Here is a 7,895-nt window from a genome sequence, read left to right on the forward strand (position 1 = left end):
AATATTCAAGGACCGTCAAGGACGGCTGTCTTTTATGCCTGTTTTCAAAAACTTTCCAGGGCCTTGAACTTATTTTTTCAGATTCACAAACTTTCAAGGATTTCAAGGACCCGTGGGAACCCTGTAGGCCTATGATATGATATTTATGTCCAATATAGTCCGACAGGCTATGCCAAGCTACCGTAGCCAACTCCGGTAGCATCCGACACGATACAGAGTACTCCAGCACTCAAAAGCTCCAATACTGTCTATAATCTAATGTTTAGTATTAGAATATATATTTTGTACAATATCGCTTATGAAAAATTATCAATTTTTACTCACGTGTACACTGAGTCGCGTCGTAGCGGGTGTACGGTCTCACTTCCGGGTTGGCGAAAATGCCGAAAATTGCTCATATATTCCATAAAAAGTTATCGGTTTATGTTCAAAAGTATCCACAATCAGAATAAAAACGAACAAAATAATCCACGACTGCTTCAGTTTCGCCGAATAGTGCGTTCTGGGGAGCTTGGCTTAGGTTAGCAAAGGTTAGCGGTTAGCTTATGTTGCTATGCTAGCGGACCCACATTGGAAATGAAGCGCGACTTTCCGAGGGCTCAATAAAAAAATATAATTCGCTCTGTGCACGTGACGCTTCCGCATGCCCATATACCGGCAGTATCATTTCCGGTTATCTCGGGCGCGACTGCAGAGACACGTCAACAATGACGTTTTACACGCGCTGTTTGCAGGACCTCCCTCGAGTGACGGTCAACGATGTTCATCGGATCGTCAAGACACACATGCCGCGGCTTCTTCGAGCGAGAAAGAGAAAGATTTCAAGATGTACATATCTAGTTATATTGACAACTACGAAGGTGAGTGTTCCGTGTTAGCGCTAGCACACAGCTAAACGTAAATTAGTTAGCGTTAGCATTGTGTGTGTGTGTGTGTGTGTGTGTGTGTGTGTGTGTGTGTGTGTGTGTGTGTGTGTGTGTGTTTGTTAGCTAGCTGGTCGTGTCTGAACACTAAACTTCGTAAGAGCTTAAACTCAAGATCAACATAAACCCGGCGGATCCCTGTGTTTAGCCCGGCCATGACTGGGTTAAACAGCGGAATCTGTGTTTGTAAACAAAGCGCAACTCGACGGTGTTCGCCGACGCGTGTTTGTTTACAAAACAACGAATATTGTGCTTTGTTTACAAACACGGAATCCACGCCGGAGACTGCTGTTTAACCTGTCTCAGGACTGAGTTATCTCGCTTCACCATTAAACACATACTGTGATTAAGTCTGTTCTTTTATTTGCATTTTAGTGTGGAACAAAGATCAGGTGACAGGAGAGATGTGTGTGAGGGCGACCTGTTTTAGGTCGATGAAGAAGTCGGAGAAGCCACACAGCTCGAGTGTAGGGTGACAGTGCTTTAGAAGATAGATGCTATGAATGTTGTTTTTAGATTTATGTTTATGGGGACTAAAACATTTTGTTGGTGAAAATGCGTGAGTAATGTTTTGAGTATTGTTACCTGGCAATGTGAGTATGACTTAATGTCAGGAAAAGTAAATGTTAAAAGGCAAAACCCCCAGAAACTGTATTTGTTCAGATGTTTCCTGATTTACTTTATTGTAAATACTATTGAAGCTGGTAAATTGTTGATGTTAAATGAGGGCCACATTAGGCAACACTGTAGACTATTAGTGACAGTGTATTCTAATTATATAGCCTTTCTTGGCTGATTTTATTTTGTAAACAGTTTTTTTTTTATTAAATTGCACTTGATACTGTTTCTCATTGTATTTGCTACATTTAGTATTTTTGCAGATTTCTTTAGATGATTCGAGACCTGCTCATGTGTTGCTGGGACAACTTTGTGCAATCATGTGGTGGCATTGCTTTATCAAACTGCACATTATTCACAACTAAGAGTTCCTGCTGTTCCTCCTGTCCTGAGCTGCACAGAGAGTGAGCAGCAATGGCACAAGCCAAGAACTTTGGTAAGTAATAATATTCTAAACTTTGTACATTTGTGTAAAAATGTAGGGTGCTATGAAAAATGTCAATAAACACAGAATACAGTCATATACTACTTATTTTAAATTACAAAGACATCATTTCAGATATTAAGACTGCAAAATGTAATTGATTTAATAAATAAAAAGCACATATACCACTGCACTGCTGACAGTTATCCACCACCCATATAATATCTGCTCAGGGGTGGTCTGGGCCATAGATGAGTGGAGTGAAGACAATCAATCTATGCAGAGAAATTGAATGATCTTTAGTTGTTGAACTACAAAGCTGGCCTGACAAGAATTGTGCCAACTAAAGTGGCCAATAATTATACCTACTCACCTTAACGGAAGTACTGTTTTGTATAAACAAACTTTAGTGTGCATCATTACAGTAACATACAAATGAATATAAAATACCATAGTACAGGTTGGAGTTATTCAACCATGCACATTAGCAGTATGAGTATAAATAAATAGTGATCTCTGTAGATATATCTCTGATCATTAGGATCCTCTGCTCTGTAAATGTTTCCTGTTCTAACACACATACGTTAGCCCAAGAGGGACTGGCTTCTTAGGTAGTTAGCTGAATCTGGTGTGTTAGGAGCAGAGAAAACACTAAAATGTTTAGATCATAGGCTTCCAGTACCAGGGTTGAGAAGCACTTACATTAGATATGTATCTTAAACAGGGTGTGAAGCCAGGGCCTGTGGATAAAATGGCAGTTCTCTCAGCAAGACCTAAGCAAAGAGGTGTTTTTGAGGGTGTGCGGTAAGAATGAGTAGCAAATTAATAATATTTGTAAATCTAAATTGATAAGGAGTGAAGTTAAAACTTCACTTTTTTCACAGCACACTTTACAAAGCAGTGTGTGGAGATCTGGCAGACCTCTCTGTTCTCCGTGTGTCTGAGGTTTACAGAGATGTTCCTCCTCAAACTGCACCATTGATAACTACGATGGGCATCTCCCAAGACCATCCACTGGTTGAGAGTGCATTTGGAATGGTGCAAGCTGGTAGTCATCTGTCTTACCAGCAGCCAGTGGCTAAAGATTACATCACCCTGCCATGATGCACCTCTGCCTCCAGATGTTCCTTCGGTTGTTTACAGACTGCCATCTTCAGACTGCATGTTTGTTTGCAGTGAAAAAGAACAGCTCCACCTCAAATCTCTTACCATGACCTGGGAAATGGCGCACAAAGTTGAGTGCGCAACCAGAAAGCAAAGTGAATGTGGAGAATGGCATCATGGGAGAATGGAGAATGGGGGCAACTGGCTGACAGGATCCTGAAAGGATCTTATCAAACCTCTGCTATGAGAAGAGGAATTGCTATGGAGCCAGCTGCTCTTCAAGAATACAGCCAGACCAGAAATGTCAACGTCTACCCTTGTGGATTTGTGGTTCACCCAGATGCACCTTGGATGGGCTCCTCTCCTGATGGTCTTGTGTATGACCACTGAAAACCCACAGTACGGCCTTGTTGAGGTGAAGTGCCCCAATGTTAAAAGTTATGTTGACTGCTCTTACCTAGAAGCAAAGCACGGCACACTGCAGCTGAAGCGTCATCATAACTACTACTGACAGATCCAGGGGCAGATGCTCATCACAGGAATGGACTGGTGTGACTTTGTTGTTTTTGCTGAGGAGGACATGTTGGTGCAGCGCATATTGAAAGATGCACAGGTAATTAACACCATTAAACAAAAGGTGGACCATTTCTTTTTTCACATATACATGCCCAGATGTCTATAAACTCAGTTTGTATGTTTGTATATATTGTTGTATTTGTTAAAAATGTTCTTATAACCCTGATAAGGATCTGTAGAATAGAAAAACATTTGAATGTCAATGGCACAGTTCTGATATAAAAAAAAAAACAACTCAATAGACAAATCACAAGCACTTTGTTTCAAAATAAAATTATTTATTTTCCTTCACTTTGTCAGTTTTACATTTCCTCAAGCTTAAGTACAAACAAGTGAAACATTTATATTAAATATTAAACATTAAAAGTGAAGCCCATTAGATGTGAAGTAACTATTTACAAAAAGTAAGTGGTCATAGTTCAAACTGCAGGAAGTGTACATAAAAAGTAAACACATGGATAACATGCAAATGCACCCTTAAATATTTACCACAGGTTTCCAACATTGGTCCTGGGGGCTATTCCACGAAGCGAGCTTATGAAAGCGGCGCTTATTAGAGTGAGCCTCGCTTGAGTTAGCCAAACAGTTCACTTCCGTCTAGTTCCGTTCCACTAACGAAATCCAGACTCAACCTGTCCCCGCTAATTCAAGCCCGGCTTTTGTAATCGGCGATCATGCGCGTGCACACAGTATTTACACAGCCTCACTAATCGATATTCGAAAAGGCAAGAAAATGTCGAAAGAGCTGAAAGAACGAGCAGCTTTTTTTTCTTCTGCTGAACAGGAGCTACTCATACGTCTTTATGAGGAATATAAAGACGTTATTATGAAGAAAGGCAACACGTCCTGTATTAATAAAGCCAGAGAAGCTGCCTGGCACAATATTGCAGACAGATTAAATGCGTGAGCATGTTAATAATTTCCTGATTTAGAAGTAACATGAGCGGGGTTAGAAGAACGTGGCAGCAGGTCAAGGTAAAATAAAAATATGTACTCCAGAATGGTAAGTACAGTTGATTAGTCCAATGTGCAGGAAAAAGTAAAACACCATATTAAATAACTGTATAAAATATTTTAGCAACCAGAAAGAAAACTGCTACTGCTGCTGCTGGTGGTGGGCCTCCTGTAGCAGCCCTCACTCCTGCAGAAGACCTTGCTTTAGAGCAAAACAGCGGACGCCCCATCATTGTGGGAATCGAAGGAGGAACATCATCTGATCCTGTCTGTCCTCATGATACACAGCCTTATGTTAAAGGTAGGTTTAGTTGTTTCTCAGATTTTACATTTTTGTTCTTACAGGCTACATTGTAGTATTATTGTATACTTGATGACTAAAATTTTACAGTGGTGGGGGGTGTGCTGACTCTTTTGGACCCTCCTGTATTTGACAATGATGTGAGTACCATAAACCCGCCTATTTCTTATGACTGAACCCTGAGGACCGTTAACATTTCCGTTAACATTTACGTGTCTTAATTTGTTGTTTGCAGGGGGAGATTGCCGGACCATCCAGGATGGTACAGGAGGATGAGGACACAGTTTCTGCCTGTTCAGAAAGGACACAGTGTCTGCCTGTTCTGTAAGGCGTGTGTGTCTATGTATCTGTCTGTTAATGTGCTGTGTGATCTCTGTTCTTCAATTTCCTTTAAACACAACACAAATCATGAGAAGACCCTCAGGCCTCCATGTTCAGAGCTCACACCTCTGCAAGAGAACACGTGAGTAGTTATGCAGTTCAACATGAATAAATACTTCTCATTCTTGACTATACTTCAGTCTTAAAGGAATCCATGATTAGTGAGATCTACAAAAGGTTCTTGCTCTAAGATATAGAATGTAAAAAAGCAGATCTGCAGTACAAAAAACTAAAAATACGGAAGTTGGAGCTTGAAATAAAGAAAATGGAGAAAAATGTGAGTATTTGCAAAAAGGTCTCACTTTAATATGCTTGTTTTTGCAAGATAAGTAAATCAAAGTTTCTTCTGTCCACAGGCTCAGCAAGACAATTAATACATTTCTCTTTAAAAAAAAAACGCCTCTTGTTTTATGTTAATAGTGTTAATGAACAAATGCAAACAAAATATTCCCTTAACTAAAGTAAGTGTTTGCATACATGTCCCTCATAGCTCTACCATCCATGTGGTCTGCAATTAAAATGTCGTCTTCCCATTGCTCCAACTGCACTCTTGGCATTTCTTCTTTTTGCAGTATTGCCACATTGTGCAAAACTGCACAGGCTGCTTTAATGTCACAGGCTCTCTCAGGAGTGACTCTGAGATGGCGCAAGCAGTTAAATCTGCTGTTTAACTGTCCAAATGCCATCTCAATGCATGCCCTTGTCTTTGAATGTGCATGATTGAACCTCCTCTCTGCATCTGTTGTAGGGTCTGCATATGGGGTAAGGAGAAAAGGTTGGCAGGGGTAACCCCTATCCCCAAGCAGTAAGCCAGGAAAAGCACCTACGATTATAAGGAGTAGAGTTAAACACTGAGGCCAAATCTGCACTATTTTGTGTGGTTGGAGTATTCTTACCTTAGCAAACCTCTGTGCCAGTGAGGAGGCACGAAATATCCTGGAATCGTGCAGCGAGCCGGGCCATTTTACCTCAATGTTGGAGAATAGAAATTGGCTGGTGCAAACCATCTAGAACAATGGCAAAAGTGACAAAGGGTGAAAGTTATTCAAACCCATGAACTGACATGCTTTACAATTTCTGTTGGGTAGGCAAAACTTGCATGTACCTGTACATTGATGCTGTGAAATAATTTTTTGGTTCACATAGTCTGCCTCCATGGGTACAGATGGAGCCTTTATCCAGATGTGAGTACAGTCTATAGCACCAATGACATTTGGAAATCCTAGACAATTCAATGCGTTTTGAATTGAAGGAATTTTAGCATGAAATAGTTGATTAAGATGAATACAAAGCACTTTGGTAAGTGCTCTGGATAAGAGCGTCTGTTAAAGTCATATAAATTTAACTCCAAGTTACTGATCAAACCAACACTACTTCTCATGAATACATGCCAGCTGTTCTGAAAAGGATGGGAAGGATGCCTCTGTGACCAGGGAATTTGATGAATATATTAAGGAAGCGCTTAAGCGCAAGGTAAACCTTTCGAATTTCGCTGCAGAACGTTGCCTTACTAAGATGTTATGCATCCCCAAAGCTGTACAGAAATGCACGACTGGCAAAGAAGCACAAAGCGATACAGACTGTTTGGGGTTTGGTAAGAGATTTACTACGTCTAGTGGTCTTCTCAATATATGGCCCCGGTAATTTACAAAGATATATAATACTGTGTCTTCTGAACCTGTAGCATCGGCGCAGATGGAAATTCTGAAGTGAGGGGGACCAAGCTGTACAATATATGCGTTTATGCTTGTAGATGCTAGATTTCGGATGGGGTCAATATAAATCTGGAGGGGACATGTCCCCCCCGTCCCCAGTGCCATCTGCGCCCCTGACCTGTAGTGCTCAAATAAGTAGTCATCCGGAAAGCCCAGTGGATCTGTCCTGTCCTGGATTGACCTTGGAGCTGGTAGCATGAATGCTCTGTGCACTACACACGCTCCCTCATCTACTGGATTCTCTACAAATGGACATGCCGTGGTCAATCAGCCTTCAGCCTTCACTGTTAGCTGCTCTTTTTATAGCTTACATTTTGGATTATTTGTATCACCTGTATGAAAATCTTGGTAAGGTAGTTGTCTGTATCCATTTCCTTTTTGCACCATTAAGTTAACCACACATTTACATTATTTATACTGAACATATGTAAATTGCAAAGTGATATGATTTGCTTGTAATTTGAACACAAAAGAGGAAGTATGGGGATAAATATATACCTAAAAGTATCTTCACCTAAATTACTCAGTATTAATAATTATTAATACTCAGGTACAAAGAATTGTATTTTTTGTGATATAGAGTTTATGCTAATGTATGTTTCTGCACCATAACTGCGATTAGACACTGTATTCCATTTTACACTGACCTGAATTTGTGAAGATTAAACCAATACATTAAAATGTGCAGAAACCTCACTGAATAACATTGAATATGTACTCTTAAGATCGAAATATAAATTGCATTTTGAAATATAATTATTAAATTTTGATAATAATAACCTGCAATCATTCCAAACTAATAATTACAGTACTCAATTAAATGTATAAAGATGCTATAATATATGCTACATCCACAGCCATTTAATGGATAGAACTGCAGCGGAACCTTGTTCCTCAAT

General features: G+C 40.0%; 1 long non-coding RNA gene across 5 annotated transcripts; it reads left to right on the top strand.

Moving 5' to 3' along the window:
• Nucleotides 1–685: 685 nt before the first annotated feature.
• LOC143498940 (uncharacterized) lies at nucleotides 686–5,924 on the top strand. Of its 5 annotated transcripts, none has more exons than XR_013126013.1 (6): nucleotides 686–860; nucleotides 1,299–1,977; nucleotides 2,690–2,769; nucleotides 2,850–4,900; nucleotides 4,991–5,040; nucleotides 5,136–5,924. It is a non-coding gene; the product is annotated as an uncharacterized LOC143498940 (long non-coding RNA). The 5 variants fall into 5 exon arrangements; XR_013126012.1 differs by having other exon boundaries at nucleotides 1,299–1,390; nucleotides 1,794–1,977; nucleotides 2,690–4,900; XR_013126015.1 differs by having other exon boundaries at nucleotides 1,299–1,390; nucleotides 1,805–1,977; nucleotides 2,690–4,900.
• Nucleotides 5,925–7,895: the final 1,971 nt, after the last annotated feature.

The sequence above is a fragment of the Brachyhypopomus gauderio genome, unplaced genomic scaffold (genome assembly GCF_052324685.1).
Source record: "Brachyhypopomus gauderio isolate BG-103 unplaced genomic scaffold, BGAUD_0.2 sc125, whole genome shotgun sequence".
In the NCBI taxonomy this organism is placed as follows: Eukaryota; Metazoa; Chordata; class Actinopteri; order Gymnotiformes; family Hypopomidae; genus Brachyhypopomus; species Brachyhypopomus gauderio.